Consider the following 14,111-nt stretch of genomic DNA (forward strand, 5'->3'; position numbering starts at 1 on the left):
TGGATTCAGATTCGCTCTAAACGGGTGGATCAGGGAGGGGAGGTGGGATGTGTTGCGAATGTTTGATTCCTCCATGTGACGCTGGCCAAGAGTTCCTCTTTGTGTGAAAATAGGAGAAGTGAATGTGAGATGGCAGGAGGCCAGGGTGTGGAGGGATTGGGTGCACCGCATTTTCATTTCCTCAGCAGGTTGCGATAATGGGCCAGCTGCGGTGCTGGTGTGGCAACGACAGGCTTGAAAAGGTTCAAGTCACGAATCATGCTAACGGATGCTCCACATCAGAACTTATTCAGACACAAACATCCCGATGAATTCGTATATGCATTCAGATCTGTCATTGAGGGGTTGCACACGCTTTGAGAACACATCCTCCAATAAAACAAATTAAACAAAAGGACAAGTGTCAGTGGATCTACAGCTGTTTTATGCAGGATGTATAAAACTTAGATGTTAGGCAAGATTTTTAAATCATACTGCTACCGTGATAAATCTTGATATGTTACACATCACTCACTGAGTCATGGCTGTGTAAACCACTTGTTCAATACAATGTAGTCATGTCCTGCAGCGTATTAGGGTGCGAATTTGCATGATATTCTACATCGTTATGAAACAAATGAAAGTGTTATGTGCGCTAATATGCTATCAGGTGTTCGCAGCTGTCTCTCAGAGTCTGTTACTCTCTACTACTATGAGCACTTTCCCAGCATGAAACTCTTGAATATCTGACAAACGGTCGGCTGTTGCATTGTGGGTAATGTATTCATGTGCAATGTAATGATGTGTAATAAGTGTGTGTGTAATGGAACATAAAAAGCCATCATCTCTGGTTCTGCTGATCTCTGTACTACACACTGTGAGTCCGACAGTGGAACGGGAGTGCACCGCCGATCTGGGGAGTACTCGTGTAAGTGTAAAAGCATTTTTCATCATCACTCAGTCCAGAGCTGATGCATGGCCATGAAATGACCTCTGCGCTGCTGGAGCTTGTGTGAAAGTCCCTGCTGCTTGGAACTCCTGCAACATTCCTTTACTGATGGACTCATCGCTCCTGTAAAAATAAAGAGGGAGTGAGAACACGTACTGACCTGTGAAAAAGAGAGCTCATTCACATAAGGGCAGATTAATCTCAGTAGCTGGTAAATGACTTGACTTATTTACTCCAAACGTGTAAAATGAGAAGCTGTGGTGGTTTGAGGTTAGAGCCTCACTTCAGCCTACACAGTTTCCCAGCAGGTAATTTAAATGAGAGATGGTCGCTATGTTTATCTTTCAGTGCAGATACAGTGTGGCTAACGGTAGATTTGGTTACTGATAGAGACAGAAAAAGAGCAAATCCGGTTTCTGTAGTAGGAGTTTAAGCCCCCAAACACACAAGGAAACAGATTTCTAAGAACTATTCTGTCTCTCTCTTATTTATCTCAATACCTCTATCTCTCTACATCTTTCTTCACATATCCACTTGAATATCATACCAGTATTCCAGTCTGCCACATCATGTTGTCTGCCTTTTGTGTTTAAACCAGTCGCTTCTTGTGCAAACGAGAGCACCTGCATTATGAGAAATGTTTATCAGAGACACACTAGCTAGACACAGGGAAAGGACAGTGTGTCTAATCGCGTGGTTTCTGGCGAGATCAATGGTGCGAGCTGGGCTGAAACTGTGTAGGCGCCCAAAGCGCATTCTGATGCTCTCACTGTCGCTGATGATCATCATTGAGACTCAGCACTTCTACACTCTTCTTGCTTCCTGGAAATAAAGCAGAGAGATGTGAGCAGAAGTGGATGCAATGATACGGCTGCCTGAAAATACAATTCGTTATCATGATGAATGTCTGAGCCTTTTTTGACAGGTGCAACAGCAAATGGAAGGAGAGAATATAAAGCACTTGTTGATTTATGTGGGTAAACGGTTTTAGTCTTTCAATATTTAACTCACATGTTTGCCCCCAAACCACAAGTTGTGGTTGTTCTGACTTCTTCTGACAAAGTCGGTTTCCCACCCAGTCATTCATTCATTGGAAGAGTGAGTACACCTCAGTGTGATCATTCTCACAGTGTCCTAGTTTACTACTTTCATTTGATTTGATCAGTCCTCAGTCTGTTGCCATATAAATGTGTCCATTTGTGTGGCTACTACTGTCTCTAATGCAGTTTCATCACAATACATCATCAATATCAAGCACATAGCACAACACTAACATAATATTAATCTCCTAATCAAAGTGCTCACAAAGAGAGGGATTACAGTCATAGTAGCTACTAACTGAATCTCCTAATTAGTCAGTCATTCAAGCCCCTCAAACTCTCATCTGAATTCAGCAGTCAGACACGTACACCTCATTATTTGCTGTCTGTTTCACAGCAGTTTAGCGGTGACACTGGCAAGCAAGGCCCACTTCAACTTTATTTACCAGAAATCGGTTCACTGACTTGGGTTTTCACACGCACACACACACACACACACACACACAGACACAGACACAGACACAGACACACGCTCACACATACAGACAGGAACTTTCCTGTCAAAGGATAGTTGTGCTCGTACCAAGAAAGCCAAGAGAGTGATGACGAAGGTGGTCAAAGGTGATTGCTTTTTATATCTGGGTGCACTGAATGTCTGCCGCTGAGCAGATACTGCTGCCATACTGCTCCTTCATTTACTGTATCTGCTGTTTTCAAGTCCTTATTACTGGCATGTGGTTATGTGAGATAATACTGTGTGAACCTGCTCTATCATGCAAAGAAAAATTTCCTGATGAGTTAATTACCGTCATATTACAGCCCACAGGTCTTTTAGTGCAGCGCCTAAAGATAAACTGTTTGGGTGGTAGTGACGACCTACATCGTCAGAGACACTAACAGTGCGTAGCAAAGGGAAATAGCAAAGTTACACATTAGCGAGCCATTTTAGACCACAACACTGAACTTTGCGCCTCGTGAAAACAAACCACAGACACTTGTTGTAAACATTTGTGTCACCTGTACATTCTCATTCTCCATCCAGTCCCCGCGTAACGTGACACATTTGTGTACACTCAGAAATACACACACGTGAGACATTTTGCTTTTGCATCTTCTCAGTTTTCGTAGTTTCCCCAGTAAAGAAAACATGATTTCCCCATGAGAAAAACGTGAGAAAACATGACTGAACTACTGTTGTAGCTCTAAAAACTCTTTTAAATTTTTCATTTGTTTTGATATAAACAGTCAAAGCAAGAGTAAGTTTTAGTATTAGTATAGTATCTAGTATTACTTGCAATGATTGAGCACTTTCAGGAGTCTTCTCTTAACAGCCTCACTTGGTCTGGCATGACCGGTACGTTATGGTGGCTAATTTTGGACAAATTCTGTTGTGTGACTGACATTATTGTAATTGTGCTGACTTGAGCTTCTCTACTTATGCAAATGTCGTATTTGACTGTATCCCAAGAATTCTCTCTTTGTGGCCATACTGTCCGCTTTATAGTTACATAGACATGGTTAAAAAAATCAATAGAGGAAATTCCGGTACTATTTATTTGCATTATTCTTCAGGCTTTATTCTTTAAACCTTTGTTACATTCATCACAGCTCTTTCATCCGCCCTTCCCACTGTTCTATGTATTGTTTTATTATTGTTTTTTATTCCACAATTGCACCGCTTTTGCAGTGACTTTAGTAGATCTGATGTACTGTTTGACAGACTGACTTAATACATTTGTGAATAGAGGCTGGCAGAGATGCTTTTACTCGCCACACCAGCCAGTGCACAAACTACCTGATTCTACATAACCAATGCAAATGATGCAGCAACAATCTCAAGAAATCAAGTCTTTTTTTTTCTGTTCAAATTAGTACCCCATTATGTTTTTGATTTAAGACCAAGTTGTTACTTTTGTCACTGCCCTCATCTGTTTTTTATCACATCATTTTTGTGAGTTGCACCCAATCGTATTTACTCCCCTTGTACTCCCATGAGAGCAAAGGGGAAAGAGAAACACCACATGGGGGAAAATGCACGAGTCATTTGTGGTCATACGTTCTACAAAAGGAAACATCCCCTCTGCACAAGCACTGAAATCCAGAAGCGGTGAACGCTTCATTTTTAGCATTTCCAATGATGAGATGAGCCAAATGTGCTTGTCTAATGAATTCAGTAGTTTTATGAGAACACTTGGTTTCTTTTCAGGAAGGTGCGAGCTACATAGAATTACACACCAGCCATTAGTAATCAGGTAATACTTAAAGATGCCTCAGTAATGTGTTCAGTAATCTGTCAGGTAGTGGTAGAGACAGGCGTGACCGGGAGAGGCCTAGAGACACTTTTACAATACTCAATGGCATGAAACCACTAATACAGAGAGACCGAGAGAGAGAGCTTTTAGTCAGACAACCACAAGCAACTCAATTCTGTCTGGCAGTGAAACGGTTAAACTGCACTTTTGCTTTTTCTGCCTCCCAGCTGTCTGGTATTACTTGGAGGAGTGTGGTGCCCAGAAATGAGGTGGAGGGTGTTATCACTCAATCAGATGGGCCTGATAGTAACCATCAGGCGATGTGTAAAAAGATCTGTGCTTGGCTTTGAGTCTTTTCACTGAAAAACAGCCTCCTTTTGTTCCGTGTATCTCTCTTTCACTCCCCATGTATATGCGTGCATCATGTGTGCTTTGCTGAGCATGTAGTTTCCCCTCGGGGCATTTTTCATGTGAACATTCTTGGCACAAGCAGTGCATTTAAAATGCTGCCCAGGGGCAACACTTGACCCTTGTTTACACTGCAGGAACACATAGGTGCGCGCACAATGCTGAGAAAATAAATCCCCTTTTCATGTAGTTTTCACGCAGTGCTTGATTGACCCAAAACACACATGCAAGTGTGCACATGCAGACTGTTGCTCTGCACACAATCCTCCGATAAGTGACCCCTCGCTAAGCCTGCTATTCCGTTGTAGTAGATGCAGCTGCAATTTGCAGTGATACCAGTAGCAGGTGTACCTCTGGATATTCATAGTAGTCTTTGAAACAATGACTCTTTGATTTTAGATAGAAGTAGACAATAGCAGGTTTCTTATTTCAAACCGACAACCGTCAATTTTTGTCGTCTGAACTGACTGAACTGCGGTTTGCATGCAGATTTTATCCTCTGTTGATAGCTGCCATATTGATGCTAACTTTGTGAAATGGCTGACTTTTTAAAGATTCCAAATGACTTGTTTTAAATAAGATGTACTTGACGTGACCCAACAGTCTGTAGCATTAATGATGTTTTTCTTCCATGTTAGCCAATGACTCCTTCGCTAAGGTCACTACTGTAGATGCTAAGCGTGAGAAGATGAACACACTGTTTGATCCATTCTTTGCAACTTGCCCCTTGTGTTTCTGGGTTTTTTTTAAAGTTGAACAACGACAGCACTTTTAGGAGGTAATTCTATCCTTTCAGCCACACTGACGAATCGCATCGTAGTGTTAAAGAACAAGGCCATAATGAGCGGCTGTGTAATTGAGCCATTATAATCAGCCTAATGACCTGGCTGGGAGTCGTCAAGCACAGACCCCGCCTCAGCAGGAAGACTTCAGCTATTATCCAAAAGGTGGAGACAGAACAGTTTGATAAAGCTTATGGAAAGCACACACACACACACACACACACACACACACACAAAAGCAGCTACTCAGGGTTTAATTGGACCCCTAGAGTTTTTGCATTACCACACGAGAAACATTAAAATAACCTGATGTAAAAAGCTGCTTCATTATATTCACCAGTCTTTGAGAACAGCCAATCAGGTCTCTCAGCATGCATCCTATTTTCAGTTAACCATCATATCGCTTTTATACTATTTATGCCCGGTGTTTGTGCTGTATAAGTACACATTGGCGCCACCGTGGCCTTTATATAAACCCAGATCTTCATTCATCAAATGTGTGGGAGCGAAGCATGTCATATAAATATGATTACCACTGATTGCCGAACTTCAAAAGTGCTGTGAGTGAGGCTGTGGTCCACAGTGAGAGTGGCTCTCATTCATAATACACTGAAACACGCCAAGTTACTAACCTCACATCCTGTGCCATATGCAGCAGGAAATGTTTGATTTCCTGTAGTGAAGTGTAGGTGGGGGCTATAGTGTATTTGTATGCTCGCCTGTGTGTCTGCAAGTGTACCTGATACACTGGGAGTGTGTGTGTCAACATTTCCCCTACATATGAAGATCTATCAATCAGGGTACTTTTCTGATCCTCTGAAAACAGCCCATAATTTAATACAGTAAATTAGAGCATCATGTTTATTTTCAAAGGTAACAGCTTCCTCTTGACAATTGTTAAGTTTCTACAGATGAGTTGGTATCATCAGCAAGTAGAAAATTACACAGAGGTGTGAAGTTCTTATCAAAATCAAATCTAATGCACCAATTAAGTAGCAAAGGAAATGCGCCTGTTATTGTCAGATCCATCCAGATCTGTCGTTGGCTTGTTGTCTCTGCCTCTAAATGACGTCAATGAATTTCTAAGTAATTAGATGGTCTGAGAATAGATTCAACACACTGACAATATTATGTGACTGTGTTGTAGAAGACATTCAGACCTTTGAAACCTCTCCTGGGCTTTCACTCACACTCCTTTGACTTACATGTACTTTGAACATTGCTTAAAGAAACTTCAAATGTGATGACTTATCTCCGACTGTGTGATGTAAAGTAGTCCCTCTGTAAGTGTGGAAGAACTGAATTCACCAGCATAAATGACCTTGTTTTGCAATTTTGGCCACATCCCTTTTGACTAACAAGCATTTAACAGCTGTGATGGGCAGACACACACACACACACACACACACACACACACAACTGCCACCTCTGATCCCCCAAAATACTATACTGTTGTCAAGGAAACGATGTGTGTGTGTGTGTGTGTGTGTGTGTGTGAGTGTGTGTGTGTGTGTGTGTGTGCAAGAGAGAGAGCATTTGTGCATCTTGGAATAGCTTCAGTGACGCATACATTTGCTCGCAAACACCATGCCAGCTAACCGCCCTCTTTCACCTCCCCATTCTCTGTTACAACATACATCCATCTGTTCTCTCATCTTTTCCTCTTCTCCTTTCTTTTCTTTTCTTTGTTTTTTCTTTTTTCTTTTCCTTTTCTCTTTGAATTTACTCCTCTCCCTCCTTCTCCTCTCCTCTCCTCTCCTCACCTCTCCTCTCCTCTCCTCTCCTCTCCTCTCCTCTCCTCTCCTCTCCTCTCCTCTCCTGTCTGAGCATGTATTCTTAGAGTGGTGGAACGTTCGTTCCTCCCTCTTCATGGAAAAAGCTCCGTCAGGATCAGACGTTTCCCATAACCTACTGATTAATTCCTGTTTTTTTCCAATCATCGCATTTTATTGGTTTTAAACCTCATGAAAAACCTCAGTGGAAACATAACAAATCTATCCCGCTGCTCTCGGCTGATTCGATTAAAAAGTTGTTGTGTTTTTTCAACCAAATTTTTACCTAGAAAAGACAAATGCACTGCAGGCTGCCAAAGCTTGTTAGTTCGTGATATCAGTGTTAGCAACTCTGCTTATGAGCCATCTAAGGTTTATTTTTACAGGCAGTAAAATCCCATGAGGGAGCGATGACTTCATATTGTCTCTGATTAATGGTTCTACATGAGGATGGGGGGTGGATGAAAAACTCAGCCAAAATCCCTTCTCCTCCGTCCCTTCAAGGCATCTGCAACCTACATTAATACAACAACCGTGCTCTAGTGGTAAACTTTAATCTTATTTTCATATTCGGCTGTTGAGAGGCTGCCCACCTGCCAGTTTGTATGTGACATGGATCTCATTTATGTTGACCTTTAAATCATCCCCACAAATGACTGAAGATGTCACTTACTTCAAAATCTTGCGTAACACTTTTGGCGCATTTTGGGCTGCATCTCTTAATATAGATTCATTTTGACATGACAACAACAATATTTAAATACTAATACTAATCCCTAATCCAGCATCAAAGAAAGACTTAGCACTGGTACTCTTCAGTACTGATGAGTATAAACTTTAGTTCACATTGTCACTTTTATGGCTCCTGATCATAATATCAGTTACATGTGATCGATTCATTTTTAGCAAGGGGAAGGGGAAAAACATCATAGATGATAAAAAGACTGACATCTGACCACATGTGATAACGGATCACAAGGTCACATGTCATCAGCTCTCCCAGCTTTCTGTATCAAGTGACTGTCTTCCAGTTTATTTAACCCTCAACCTAAATGTAACAAAACTCACAGTGATCGAATCGCATCTACAGGAGCTCAGAGGACTGCAGCCACTAAAGTTTGCTGCAGTTTGGCATTTCGGCAAGTGTTTGCGTGTATGTGAGAGTTTGTGATGTGTGTGCGTGTGTATGACTCGCTCTGAGTCACTGCTGTCCCCCTGGGTGCATAGCCAGGGCAATGAAGAAGGGTTTATGTGTGAGTCTGTGTTTGAGAGAGAGTAAAGAGAGTGTGTATATGCATGTGTGTGCATATTAACATCCATACATTTGTGTGTGTGTGTGTGTGTGTGTGTGTGCGTGCGTGTGTGTGTGTTTATTTGTCCCGTGGAGCTGCCTAGACCTGAACACCCTCCTCTGATGACTCAAGACTGTGACTGCATCCAAAACTAAATCTTCTTTCATTTATTTTGAACCATCCGTGTCTTACAAATATGTTTGTCTTGTTGTCAAATGTTGTTTTGTAGTCCTTTTGACAAAATGATTACAGTTTATCTCGTTTTCAAGAACCCACACTGGTCAGCAATCACGCTGCAAAATCCATCCTTTCAAAGTCTAAGTCTTTTTTCTTTTTGTGAGCGAGATCCCCCGAAAAGACAAAAAACAATGACAACCAAAACAAGTATGCATGATATATCTTATTTCTCTGTGCCATAGACCACCAAAAACCATTAGAAGCACATGAAAGAGCCTCACTGTTGCATTGTGTGAGACGCTCCATCATTAGCTTGTAGTTTATTTTGAATAGATCCCACATGCAGCTTCCTGCTGCCAAAAATGCTGAAAATAGTGCAATAATTCCTCCTATTTAATTAACATTTGCCAAAATCTACAGAGCCCACCCAGCTATTTAAAATATTTTGTGAAAATAAGGACTTATATTTGTGAAACATTTTTAAAGATGTCCTCAGTAGGACATACAAAAATTATAGATTAAAAAAAAGACACACAGACTAAGCTTTAGTCCAGCTAAGACCAGCCTTATCCTTCAATCCTTTCAAATTTCCCCTGACGGTCATGTTTAGACACTTTAAGATAAGACAAAATAACAAGAACAAGAAGATGAAGGGCAATTAAATATTAATTAAGGGCAAGAAAATGACTTAACGACAACAACAGCAAGAACAAAAAGCCCTGAGCCAGCTGGTGTAAATCATGTGATCTGCTGTTAATCAGGCCGCCTGTTGAGTGTGAACAGATTCGGCTGATAGCTGGTCCACCTGAACTTCAGCGTGTGAGTCAGTCCCACCAGCAGGGGAGTTGATAGAGAACAGATACCATGGACTCTTCCTCAGTGGAGTCAGTTAAGCTGTCAGCGTGTGTGTAATTGGAGTGGGACCCGCCGTCCTGTGACTCAGGATGCTGCCTGTGAACCAAATGGAAAACCAGCATCATTTGGGGGTTTTGGTCTGTATTTTTGGGGGGCCTGTCTGGTCTGATGGGAGGAGATGAAATGGAATGGGGGGTTATTCCCACAATGTTTTGCAATTTGACTTTACAGTAAAACCTTTTCCTGGCATCATTGTGGGGAAAAACAAACATGATAGAGGTCTATTACAAACACTGGGCTGTGATTAAGAGAGTGGCTTTCTTGATAGGAGTGTACATTATGCGCAGTTATATGTGTCATTTTGTGGTTAAATGTTATGCTCATTAAGAACAATAAAAAAGTCATTTGGCAAACTGTGTTAACAGCAATTAAAAAGAGCTTATTGAAATCATAAATTGTCATATCCACAGCATATGTCACCTAAATGACCTGCAGCTGAACTGAGTGGATGAGAGTGCTGATCACTTTCAGACAAGCCGTCATATGCAGCAGTCAGTGCATGAGCTGTTTTAGTGGTGACTGTTTGTTCAGTCGTGGGGGGTGGGGGTGGGGGGTTGAAGGAGGGAGAGCGGCACCATTAACAGCACTCGGCTGAGAGGACCCATGGAGGTTAAAAGCTCCACGTGTAGACGTTCAAAGACGACACGTCTGAAACTAAAAAGGACCCATTTCAAACTGCTCCAGTGACTCACTGCTCCTTCTCCCGGCTTTACGGGAAGTGGAGTGTGTTTTTAATTCTTCAGTTTTTTTTTCACCCTAGTCCTCCTCCTCCTTTGGCGGAGTAGAGGACGGTCAGTGTTTGTCTGTCTGCGTGAATGTTGTGGCTTGTCTGTTTGTTCATGTGTGTGTGTCAAGACTACACTTGTGGGCAGATAGCCCAAATGATCTCAGTGGTGTCTGGAGAGAGTTAGCAAAGCCACTCACACTGAAAGTGAGGCTTCTGTGGGCCCACAGGACATTTTAAAAGAATTGATATTTTTCTTTCTCGCAGAGTTAGATGAGGAAATCAATGTTCAATGTTCAAAATCACTGTTGTGCAGGGAGCAAACAGGTAGTGTGGCTCTGTTTAGAGGCAACAAAATCTGCCCCCCAGCGCCTGTAAGGCTCACTAATTAACATTTTACTGCGTAAGCAAAAACTGAAGTGTTAAATCTACAAATTGCTGTCTTCAGGAGGTGTGTGTGTGTGTGTGTGTGTGTGTGTGTGTGACTATTTCTTGGCTTGTTGCAGTGACTTCTTGATTTTTTTTGCTGGTTGCCTGGCAACTTGTCCCTGGTCTTGTCCCTTGATCCACCTCTCATGATGATTTTTCCGTTGTCTTCTTGAAAATAATCAGATCTTTTTGACGAATGAATAATCACTTGATGTGAAAAGGTTCATTACATTTTTATTATGAATTTAGTCATCAGTTTAGTTTTGGCTTGAAAAGGTCTGCTACAAATTCAGCTTTTTCCTTTTTTTTTAATTTATTTAATCTATTTTCCTTTTTCTTTATTTATTAAGCTGCATAATTAGTGTCAAACAAATACATCAGCCCTCCATCAAATGCTGCTTCTCTGAGTCTCAAAATACTTTGTTTTTTTGGCTTGTATTTCACTGTACAGGTGTTGCCATTAATGTGTCCACCCCCTGTGCTTCTATTGTTGTTCTGTAGAATAATAAGAGCTTTTATTATATCTGCTCCTAACTGTCACCTTGGAGCAGTAAACGCAGAGTCTCGTTCTGTTGCCCCGTGGCTGTTGTCAGTCAAAAGCATCACCTCTGGCCCAGACTGGCTTCCTTGGAAACTCTTGGCCTATTTCTGTTTGACTTGACGAGGGTTTTTCCAGCCTGAGGTGGCTATTTTGGTCAGATAAATACAATGTTGTTTTGGGAGCGGGGGTTGAGGAGCGAGGTGCAGATGAGATCACCTCTCAAGGCTCCTGAGCTGCAAAACAACAGGCAGCAAGACAAGACAAGAACTGCCACGAACGGAGGCGGAAAATAAAGGCTTGGGAAATTATTGACATCCCGTCCTGGATTCAGGTTGGCCTGAGGCGAACAGTCGAGAGAGAACCGGTCCCACCGTCTCTCAGAAACATGGGCAGAGAGTTCTGGAAACATTTGAAAAAAAATCAGTAGAGAAGTATGCGTGATAATAAGACATATTGCTTTGTGCAGCAGGAAAGAAGGAAATGTGTTTAATAGCTACTGAGTGTATTTTAAGGCCTTCACCACAGGGCAGACCAGACATGTCTGTATTTTGTTATGTGATTCGTTGTGTTTGTTTGTGGCTCTGTAGGAAAATGAAGCTCACGACTTCAGAGGCTTCTTTTCTTGGGAAATTTGGAGCACACTGCAGTAGATTTTATATTTGCCAGGCGAGAGTATCTGTTTCTGTTGCGTCTGTGCTTTGACATTAGGAATGACTTGTGCTTCTGTTATTGTCTGATCAGTGGCTACGAGTGAGTGTGTGTTGGTGTGTTGGTGTGTGTTGCCATGTAAACTCATGTCTGTGTGTGTGTCAGATTGTTTATTGCCATGTGGTTGTCTGCGGTTCCAGCCAGGTGTGGTGGCAGTCGAATGGGTGTGAGGCTTCACTGCCAGGTACAACACCTGCATGAGCAGTCAGACAACAACAGTTTGTGTGTGTGTGTGTGTGTGTGTGTGTGTGTGTGTGTACAAAGTACTGTGTTCTACTCAGGTATTTTAAGGAACTTGTACTTTACTTGAATGGCTCTCTGGCTTCATGAATCACTGCTACGGATCGTCAGCTGCCGTCACTTTTTACTGATATTATATATTAACTATTGTCATGTTTTTCACTGTTACCAAATTGCTAATTATTAGTCATATTCCTATTATCTGTACTATTGTTGCTATTAGTATTTTGGTTGCTGTTTGTTTGTGCACCCCCCCACCTCTGAGCCTGGTTCTGTTCGAGGTTTCTTCCTGTTAAAGGGGAGTTTTTTCTGCCACTGTTGTTCAATATAATATCTGATGCTTGCTCATGTGGGGATTCTTGAATCCTTCATTTTGAATTGCTGAATCGTTGGGTCTCTCTCTTAATTAAAGAGTTTGGTCTAGACCTGCTCTTTGTGTAAAGTGTCTTGAGATAACGCTGTTACGAACTGGTGTTATATAAATAAAGATTGATTGATTGATTTAATATTTCAATTTATTTGCTTCAACTCCACTACATTTCAGAAATATTGTACTTTTATTCCATTATATTTAACTGGCTTATATACCAACTAATTTCTTTACGTGAAAACATAGAATAAGCCTTTAAAATACACTTAACTTACACTTGGAGCCCCTTCACTCCTACCCCAGTATACATGTCATGACTTCTCAGATTTCACCTTTGGCAAGGGTTGCTTCTTTGTTTTTAGGCTTGTTTTTAATACGGCATCCGTATTAATAATATAAAAAAATCTGATAATACAGTAGTTTCAGGGCTAATTTGTCCACAGGATGTGTAACCTAATTTTACTTTTGATTCTAATGGTGTGTTTGCATGAGAATACTTCAGTAGTTCTGTATTTAGCAATAGTTCAGCATTTTGGGAAATACAACAAAATCCACCTGGTGTACCAGCTTCTCTAAAACTCACTAGTTAACACATGATATGTGTTGTTTGTTTAATCTGTACAAAAGCCAAAGTGTGAGAAATAAGACGTTATGGTTTGGGGATTTTTCTTGGCCTGGCACAATAACTTAGACTTGTTGTCGCCAAAGGAATACTGATATAAGCCCCTGTTGTCATTTTTATAATAGTAAGCTTTAGTGATGCTGGAGGGCACTTTTTTTTTCCTTTGGACAGAGCCGTGCCAGCTGTTTTCTTCCTGTTTCCAGTTTTTGTGCATATTTACCACAGAGACATGAGAGTGGTATCAACTCTTGGCAGGAAAGCAATTAAGAGTATTTCCCAAACAGTCAAACTATTCCTTTAATGAAGCTTTTGGTAATATGAGTATTTTTACATTGTTGTTGTTGTGGTACTTTGGTACTTAAGTAATAAGAAGAGTTGGGTACTTCCTGGACAACTGACTGGATTTGTGTGTGTATGTGTGTGTGTGTATGTGTATGTGTGTGTGTGTGTGTGTGTGTGTGTGTGTGTGTGTTTTAAGGATGCACAGATTGCACTGGGGTAATTCACTCCACTAAGATGATTTACCTGTGTTTTTATTTGACTTGTTTATTCTGGTTATACTCAGAGAAAAAGATCAGAAACAAACTTAAGTGCACATGTTTCTAAGGTGTGAGTGTGTGTGTAAACCCTCATACATCTTGGGCTCCTTAAAGAGTGTGTGGGCGGAAGGAGTTATGCGGTAAAATGAGGTCATCATTGCTGTAGAATTATGTGACACACACTATTACTTACACTCCCGTGACTTCACCAACGTCTCTGCTGACAGCATGAATAATGCATGTCCCCACCGAAAGATGACATTCTCCACTTTCTCCTCTCTCCTCTGCTGTTTCGTAAAGTTTACTTCATCATTACTGACCCATGTCAGCATGGAGTATGACTGCTTTCATTGTGTATGTTTGTCCTAGTTT

This window comes from Pempheris klunzingeri, chromosome 3, assembly GCF_042242105.1.
Source record: "Pempheris klunzingeri isolate RE-2024b chromosome 3, fPemKlu1.hap1, whole genome shotgun sequence".
NCBI classification, from domain to species: domain Eukaryota; kingdom Metazoa; phylum Chordata; class Actinopteri; order Acropomatiformes; family Pempheridae; genus Pempheris; species Pempheris klunzingeri.